This window comes from Pristis pectinata, chromosome 37, assembly GCF_009764475.1.
Source record: "Pristis pectinata isolate sPriPec2 chromosome 37, sPriPec2.1.pri, whole genome shotgun sequence".
NCBI lineage: Eukaryota > Metazoa > Chordata > Chondrichthyes > Rhinopristiformes > Pristidae > Pristis > Pristis pectinata.
In genome coordinates, this window is record NC_067440.1 from 11,531,070 (window position 1) to 11,538,821 (window position 7,752).

The window sequence follows — 7,752 nt, forward strand, 5'->3', positions numbered from 1 at the left end:
CCTGAAGTCCCACACCACCAGGTTCAGGAACAGCGACTTCCCTTCAACCATTCAGTTCTTGAACCAACCGGCACAACCCTAATCACTGCCTCAGTACAGCAACACTGGGACCACTTTGCACTACAATGGACTTTGTGTTTTTGTTCTAATTGTGTTCTTTCTTGTAAAAGTTGTGTACAATTTATGTTTAATTTATATGTTTTTCTTGTGAATGCTGCTTATCTGATGCTCTGTGCCTGTGATGCTGCTGCAAGTAAGTTTTTCATTGCTCCTGTGCACACACGGACTTGTGCAGATGACAATAAACCCGACTTTGACTTTGACTTTGACATTGATTTTGAGCCCATCTGATTTGGGGGCAACACAGAGGCACCTCCTCACGGCTCCAGAGACCCAGGTTCGATCCTGACCTCTGCCACTGTGTGTGTGTGTGTGTGTGTGTGTGTGTGTGTGTGTGTGTGTGTGTGTGTGTGTGTGTGTGTGTGTGTGTGTGGAGTTTGCACCCTCTCCCTGTGACCGCGTGCGTTCCCCCCAGGTGCTCCGGTTCCTTCCCACGTCCCAAAGGCATTAATTGGGCCGCTGTAAGTTTCCCTTTTGTGTAACTCGGTGACAGGAGAACAAGGGTGAAGGGCAGGTGTGGGAGGGAATAAATTGTAGGTTAGAGTGAGGCTGAAGGGATTGGTCTGCTGGGAGCCAGAACAGACCCAATGGGTGAAGACCTGTCCTCGAACCAGCAAGCAGTTTAGAGACACTCCCTCTCACCCTCCGCCAATATATTCACAACAGCCTGATGCATTATGACAGATCTCAAGCTAAAGTCAAACACAATATAAAGATCAGGTGTGTTAAAGAATAAAACGCCTTGCCACATCACCATGAGATCTGTTGCATCCAGTCCGTCCCAGTGAGAAATTCCGCACTTGAGATTAGGAATAAGTGGTGCTTTTAAACAACAAAGTACCTTTCCTTCACGCAGTGCATCAGACATTGCTCACATCGGACGCTGAGGACACTCAGTGTGAAGGAGCAGCTAAAAGAGGAGATGTAATACAGGAGGGCGTTGAGTCCATGGACTTCTCCACCAATGGGATCATGGCTGATTTTGACCTCAGGATGTTTCTCCCTGTTCTTCCCATAATGCTCCACTCCCCATCTTGTCTCCACGTCTCCAGGGTAAAGATTCCCAAAGATCCTTGTCCCTCCGAAATTCCATCGCACCCACCCGGGTCATTCTCTCTTCTCTCCTCTCCCATCAGGAGCCTGAGGGCACGGACCACCAGGCTTAAGGACAGCTTCTACCCCACTGTGATGAGACTATTGAACGGTTCCCTTATACAATGAGATGGACTCTGACCTCACGATCTACCTTGTTGTGACCTTGCACCTTATTGCACTGCACTTTCTCTGTAGCTGTAACACTTTACTCTGTACTGTTATTGTTTTTACCTGTACTACGTTAATGCACTCTGTACTAACCCAATGTGACTGCACTGTGTAATGAATTGACCTGTACAATCGGTATGTAAGACAAGTTTTTCACTGTACCTTGGTACAAGTGACAATAATAAACCAATACCAATACCAACCTCTAACAGGATTAATTTTCCAATTGCTGGGGAAGGGGAGATTATGGGATGAGGCATCCATGTAATGTCTCACTAACAGTGACCATAAAGCGCTTGCCTGGATCGATTCAGTCTAAAGAAACCTCACCAAGATGTGATCCCAAACCCCATCAAGGTGGTGCACTCTAAACTGCCCTCTGAGGTATTTAAGGTGAGAGGGGAAAGAAAAGGGACCTGAGGGGCAACTTCTTCACGCAGAGGGCGGTCTGTATGTGGAACAAGCTGCCAGTGGAAGTGGGTGAGGCAGGTACATTAACGACATTTAGAAGATACACAAGATGGAGAGGATGCTCCATGGGTCAGGCAGCATCTGTGGAGGCAAATGAAGAGTCGATATTTCAGATCGAGACACTTCGTCTGAGCTAATCCAGATCCAGATCGTCTGGAGTCCAGAGGAAGGGTCTAGACCAAAAACGTCGACTGTCTATTTCCCACCACAGATGCTGCCCGACCCGCTGAGTTCCTCCAGCTCCTTGTGTGTTGCTCCAGATTCCAGTGTCTGCCGTCTCTTGAGTCTCTGCATTTAAAGGACATTTGGACAGGGACATGGAAAGGTTTGGAGGGATATGGGCCAAACGTGGGCAAATGGGTCAAGCTGAGATAGACAACTTGGTCAGCATGAACGAGCTGGGTGAAGGGCCTGCTTCATGCTGTGTTACTCTATGACTCTATGACTATGTTCAAGGAAGACATCCTGGTTTAAGGGCAATCAGGGAAGTTTGTTGAATGTGACAGTCACTGCATGAGGAGATAATAAGATCCAGCTTCTCTTTCACCGGACAGCTGGTTTTGCCACCTCGTTGAGAGACCCCAGGTTGGAGGAGGAGCAGGAGTGGGAAACGTCCTCCGAGCGAGGAGGAGAGGGGCCTGTTGACCCTCACCAATTTTTACAGATGCACCACAGAAAGCATCCTATCCGGATGTATCACGGCTTGGTACGGCAACTGCTCTGCCCAGGACCGCAAGAAACTGCAGAGAGTTGTGGACACAGCCCAGTCCGTCACACAAACCGGCCTCCCCTCCATGGACTCTGTCTACACTTCCCGCTGCCTCGGGAAAGCAGCCGACATAATCAAGGACCCCTCCCACCCCGGACGCTCTCTCTTCTCCCCCCTCCCGTCGGGCAGGAGATACAAAAGCCTGAAAGCACGTACCACCAGGCTCAAGGACGGCTTCTATCCCGTTGTTATCAGACTCTTGAATGGACCTCTCATACGCTAAAGGACGAACTCTTGATCTCCCAATCTACCTCGTCGTGGCCCTTGCACCTTATTGTCTGTCTGCACTGCACTTTCTCTGTAACTGTAACACTACGTTCTGCATCCCATTTTCCTTTTTATTACCTCGATGTACGTATAGAATCTAAGGCCATACAGCACGGAAACAGGCCCTTCGGCCCAACTCGTCTGTGCTGACCAAGATGCCGATCGAAGCCAGTCCCATTTGCCAGTGTTTGGCCCATAATCTTCCAAACCTTTCCAACCCATGGACCTGTCCAACTGTCTTTATAATTTGTTACTGTACCTGCCTCACCCACTTCCTCCAACAGCTTCTTATGTACGGAATGATCTGTCTGGATGGCACGCAAACAGAAGCTTTCCACCGTACCTCGGTACACGTGACGATAATAAACCGATACCGATACCGATACCACTGGGCGCCACAGAACCAACGGACAGAAGGCCAGAGAAGAAATGCAATAGGAAGCCACAGAGTTGGTGACAGAGGAATGGTCGAGGGGTCTGGTGAGAGATTCCAGCTTGTCCGAGCAGCAGGGCAATGCTGCTGGAGTGGCCGAGGCTTGGGGTGAGGGGAAGCAGGAACAAAGTAAGGAGCGCGAGGTGGATTATAGTCACTGACAGGCCTGTGCTGCGCAACAGAGGAGACCTGGCGATATTGGTATTAGCATTAGTTTATTATTGTCACTTGTACCGAGGTACAGTGAAAAACTTGTCTTGCATACCGATCGTACAGGTCAATTCATTACACAGTGCAGTTATATTGAGTTAGTACAGAGTGCATTGAGGTAGTACAGGTAAAAACAATAACAGTACAGAGTAAAGTGTCACAGCTACAGGAAAGTGCATTGCAGGTAGACAATAAGGTTCAAGGTCACAACAAGGTAGATTGTGAGGTCAAAAGTCCTTCTCATTATATAAGGGAACCGTTCAATAGTCTTATCACTGTGGGATAGAACCTGTCCTTGAGCCTGGTGGTACGTGTCCTCAGGCTTCTGATGGGAGAGGAGAGAAAAGAGAATGGCCTGGGTGGGTGGGGTCTTTGATTATGTTGGCTGCTTCACCAAGGCAGCGGGAAGTGTAGACAGAGTCCATGGAGGGGAGGCTGGTGTCCGTGACGCGCTGGGCCGTGTCCACAACTCTCTGCAGTTTCTTGTGGTCCTGGGCAGAGCAGTTGCCGTACCAAGCCGTGATGCATCCAGGTAGGATGCTCTCTATGGTGCATTGATAAAAGTTGGTCAGGGACAGAGGGGACATGCCAAATTTCTTTAGCCTCCTGAGGAAGTAGAGGCGCTGATAAGCTTTCTTGGCCGTGGCGTTTACGTGGTTGGGCCAGGACAGGCTATTGGTGATGTTCACTCATAGGAACTTGAAGCTCTCAACCAAAATGGTGGCAGGGGGAGGAAGGGTCCTGTCCCCCCATGACAGAGCGAAATGTAATGGACTGAAGAGGGTTTGTGAGACAGGAGTCCAGATCGCACAGCCTGGGTGTGGTAGGACAACCCTCCCCTCTTCTAACAGGTACCTGGACAAGAGGGATTGCGCAGAAGAGCTCTGCTTTGGACTGTCGTGATCACAATGGGCTGAATGGCCCACATCCTACGCAGCATTGGGTGGGGAGGAGCGGAGGGGAACACGCCAACACAGAGCAGGAGGAACAACTGGTTTGTTTCTGAGCTGGAGGGCTTTTGGCAGATGTGCGTTCAATTTAATTTGCACAGATCACTGTCCCAGAGACAGCAATTAGCTGTCAACCCAGATCATTTGTTTAAACTGGTGTTGGTTTAACACAAATTAACAGTGATCGGAGATCAGCCTCAGGGTAGCAGCTGTAGATTTTGGATCCAACTCGTTTAATGACTCCCCAGCACTGACAGTGCGGTACTCCCTCCTCACCGCCCCTCCCACAGTGCGCCGCTCCCTCCTCACCTCCCCTCCCACAGTGCGCCGCTCCCTCCTCACCACACCCTCCCCCACGCACGGCGAATTAGTTTCCTTCCCCTGGCTGGAGCTGTGTGAGGAATTAGTTCTGGTGACAGTGGGAGCCCTGTGTCCACGTGGGGTCCCCACATCACAGGAAGGACAGAAGGAGGGAGTCTGAGGGAGGGTCATCGTTACACGGAGGCTGTGCTGTTTGCCCTTGAACATCGGACGAGCTTGGAAGGGCATCTTGGTTGGCATGGACCGGCTGGGCCATAGAACCTGTGTCCAAGCTTCACCCCCTGAGGGTGGGGGTCTGGGGGAGGGCGGATTTAATCAATGGGTACACATAGGAGCTGCAGACACTGGAATTTGGAGCAATAAACAATCTGCTGGGGGAACTTTGGCTCTGGGTGGGGGCTTTGGAGAGGGCACAGAAGAGGTTCACCAGGATGCTGCCTGGATTAGAGGACATGAGCCTGAAGGTTGGACAAACTTGGGTTGTTTTCTCTGGAGCGGCAGAGGCTGAGGGGAGACCTGATGGAAGTTTATAAGATTATGAGAGGCACAGATAGAGTAGGCAGCCGGTATCTTTCTCCCAGGGTCAAAATCTCCAGTACTAGAGGGCATACATTTAAGGTGAGGGGGGGGTAAGTTCAAAGGAGATGTGTGGGGCAAGTTTTCTTTTACACAGAGAGCGGTGGGTGCCTGGAATATGCTGCCAGGGGTGGGGGTGGAGGCAGATACAATAGAGGGGTTTAAGAGACTCTCGGACAGGCACATGAATGTGCAGAGAATGGAGGGAGATGGACGTTGTGCAGGCAGAAGGGATTCGTTTAGTTAGGCATTTAATTACCAGTTTAATTAGTTCATCACAACATCGTGTACTCAGTGGGTCGGGCAGCATCTACGGAGAAAAATGGAGCCCAGGCGAAGGATCCCGACCCGAAACATCGACTGTCCGTATCCCCCCACAGACGCTGCCCGACCCGCTGGGTTCCTCCGGCAGTTTGTCTGTTGTTTGTTAGTTAACAGGTTGGTGTGTAATTGGAAAATAAAATTATTTCTGCCGGGATATCTGCTGTGCAAGAGGCCGGTGGAGAGGCAGAGACCCCCTGCATTTAGCAAGCACCTGATTGTCTGTGATCTGCCCCGTCGCTGTTTCTGTCTGGCATTTATACAATGGGCTGAATGGCCTCTTCCTGTGCTCAAAGGTCACGGGGATCAAGGGAGCAGAGGGGACGGCCTTCAGGGCCGAATAGCTCCCCAGCTCCCGGGGTGAGGGTCCTGTGGGTCAGGCCAGGCAGCCCGTTCCCATACAGGACGTCTGTGGGCTCGGTGGTCGGCTCCCCACTCCACCTCCCTCCCCCCCTCATTGAGCAGCCACAACACCACCCTGTTTACCTCTCTCCTTGCTGGATCCGGATTGATTCCAGTCTCACCCAGAGCCTCGCCCTCCCACATCATCTGGATAGAGAGTCGGTCAGCATTCCCAGAGCTCATCTCACCATCCGTGTGGCCCTCCCCACTCACCCCAACCCACCAAACCACCCAGTCCAACGGGATCTCCAGCCCACAGAACCTGGATTCCGGCAACAATAAAACTTACCACCCTCCCCAGAGAGAGGGTGTTCTGAATCTCTCTGCAGCTTGTTCAGAAAAACAGGGTAACTGTGCATCCTCTGTTTCTCCCTCTCTCTTCCCCGCCCCCCCCACTCTCCCCTCTCTCTCTCTCCCTCTCTGTCCCTCCCTCTCCCTCCCTCTCTCCCCTCTCCCTCCCCGTCTCTCTCCCCCGGCACTTCCCCACACTCGCCCCGTGTTCCCCTACAACACAAGGTGAAGGTAACCACCAAGCACCATTCTATTTGCAAAAAACTTATCACCAAGGTATCGGCCTGGATCTGAAGTTACACAAACAGTTCTGTGTGCTGTGGGAGGGAGGAGAGACGGGAGGAGGGAGCAGGGAAGAGGGGAAAGTGGAGGAGGGATTAAACCAGAGCTGGGAGTGGGCACTTTCCAAAGATTTCCTGCTGACTGGGGAGTTCAGGTAACACCAGGGTCTGGTGTGGTCACAGTGACAGGACCCCACCAGATAGGGCCCCACCCTGGACAACCCCTCCCTCTGCAGGCTCACATCTCCCCCCTCCATCAGTGTAACCCATGGCTGACCAGCCCCCTACAGATAACCTGACGCCTCCCTGGGTCATACCAGGGAGCCTGACGTAAATCCACTGACCCTTAACCAACCCCTCACAACTCCAGGTTATCCCACGACACCCCCACCAGCTGACCCCACTCCCTCAAATTAATCTCACAGAACCCCGGTTAACTACTGGTAATGCCTGTAGTTAACGCCGCTAGTTTATCCCACCAGTTAATCCACAAGAAAACATCACAGTCCTCCCACTGTGTGACTCCCTCGACCCCGAGTTACGGAGTTAACCAGGAGCCTGAAGGGTTAATTGCGGGTCTGTGACCCCCTCCCCCACACACACAGGTGATCCTGGTATTTAACCCTACAGGTTCCCAGTTAACCCCGCTGACCCGCCGGACAGCGTACCTTCCTGCACGTGCCTCCGCGCCCACCAAGGTGACCGGCTGCTACATCTGAGGGGAAGGTTCCACACACCAGGGCTCCGCCAACAACTGTCTCGCCACAGCCTGACTGATGACGTTCCTGTTACTCCAAAGCGAAACTACACCCGCATTCCGTTAACCCTTCGCGCACCCCACCACTCCCACTCTCCCCGAGCTGGCGTCACGGATAGCTTCGCACTTGGTTGAGACCTGCAAGAATTCCCTCCAGCCCCACCCCAGGAAAGGCAGGGGTGGTGGGGTGGGGGGGTGGGGGGTAGAGGGAGGTGGCATTGAACGTCGCTCAACTATAAAAGGCATCGTACAACTCATGCTCCCTTTAACATGGGCTCCCAGCCAAGAAAGGAGAGAGAGAGAGGGGGGGGGGGAGGGAG

General features: G+C 52.2%; 1 protein-coding gene across 1 annotated transcript in view; it reads right to left on the reverse strand.

The window, feature by feature from the left end:
• The window catches only part of si:dkey-19b23.8 (low density lipoprotein receptor adapter protein 1-A), a 15,969-nt gene extending 8,531 nt beyond the window's left edge, over positions 1-7,438 (reverse strand). The window contains exon 1 of the mRNA XM_052044874.1: positions 7,344-7,438. The gene's annotated coding sequence lies outside the window, so the exon portion shown is untranslated. The remainder of the gene's footprint in view (positions 1-7,343) is intronic.
• Between the last annotated feature and the right edge of the window lie 314 nt (positions 7,439-7,752).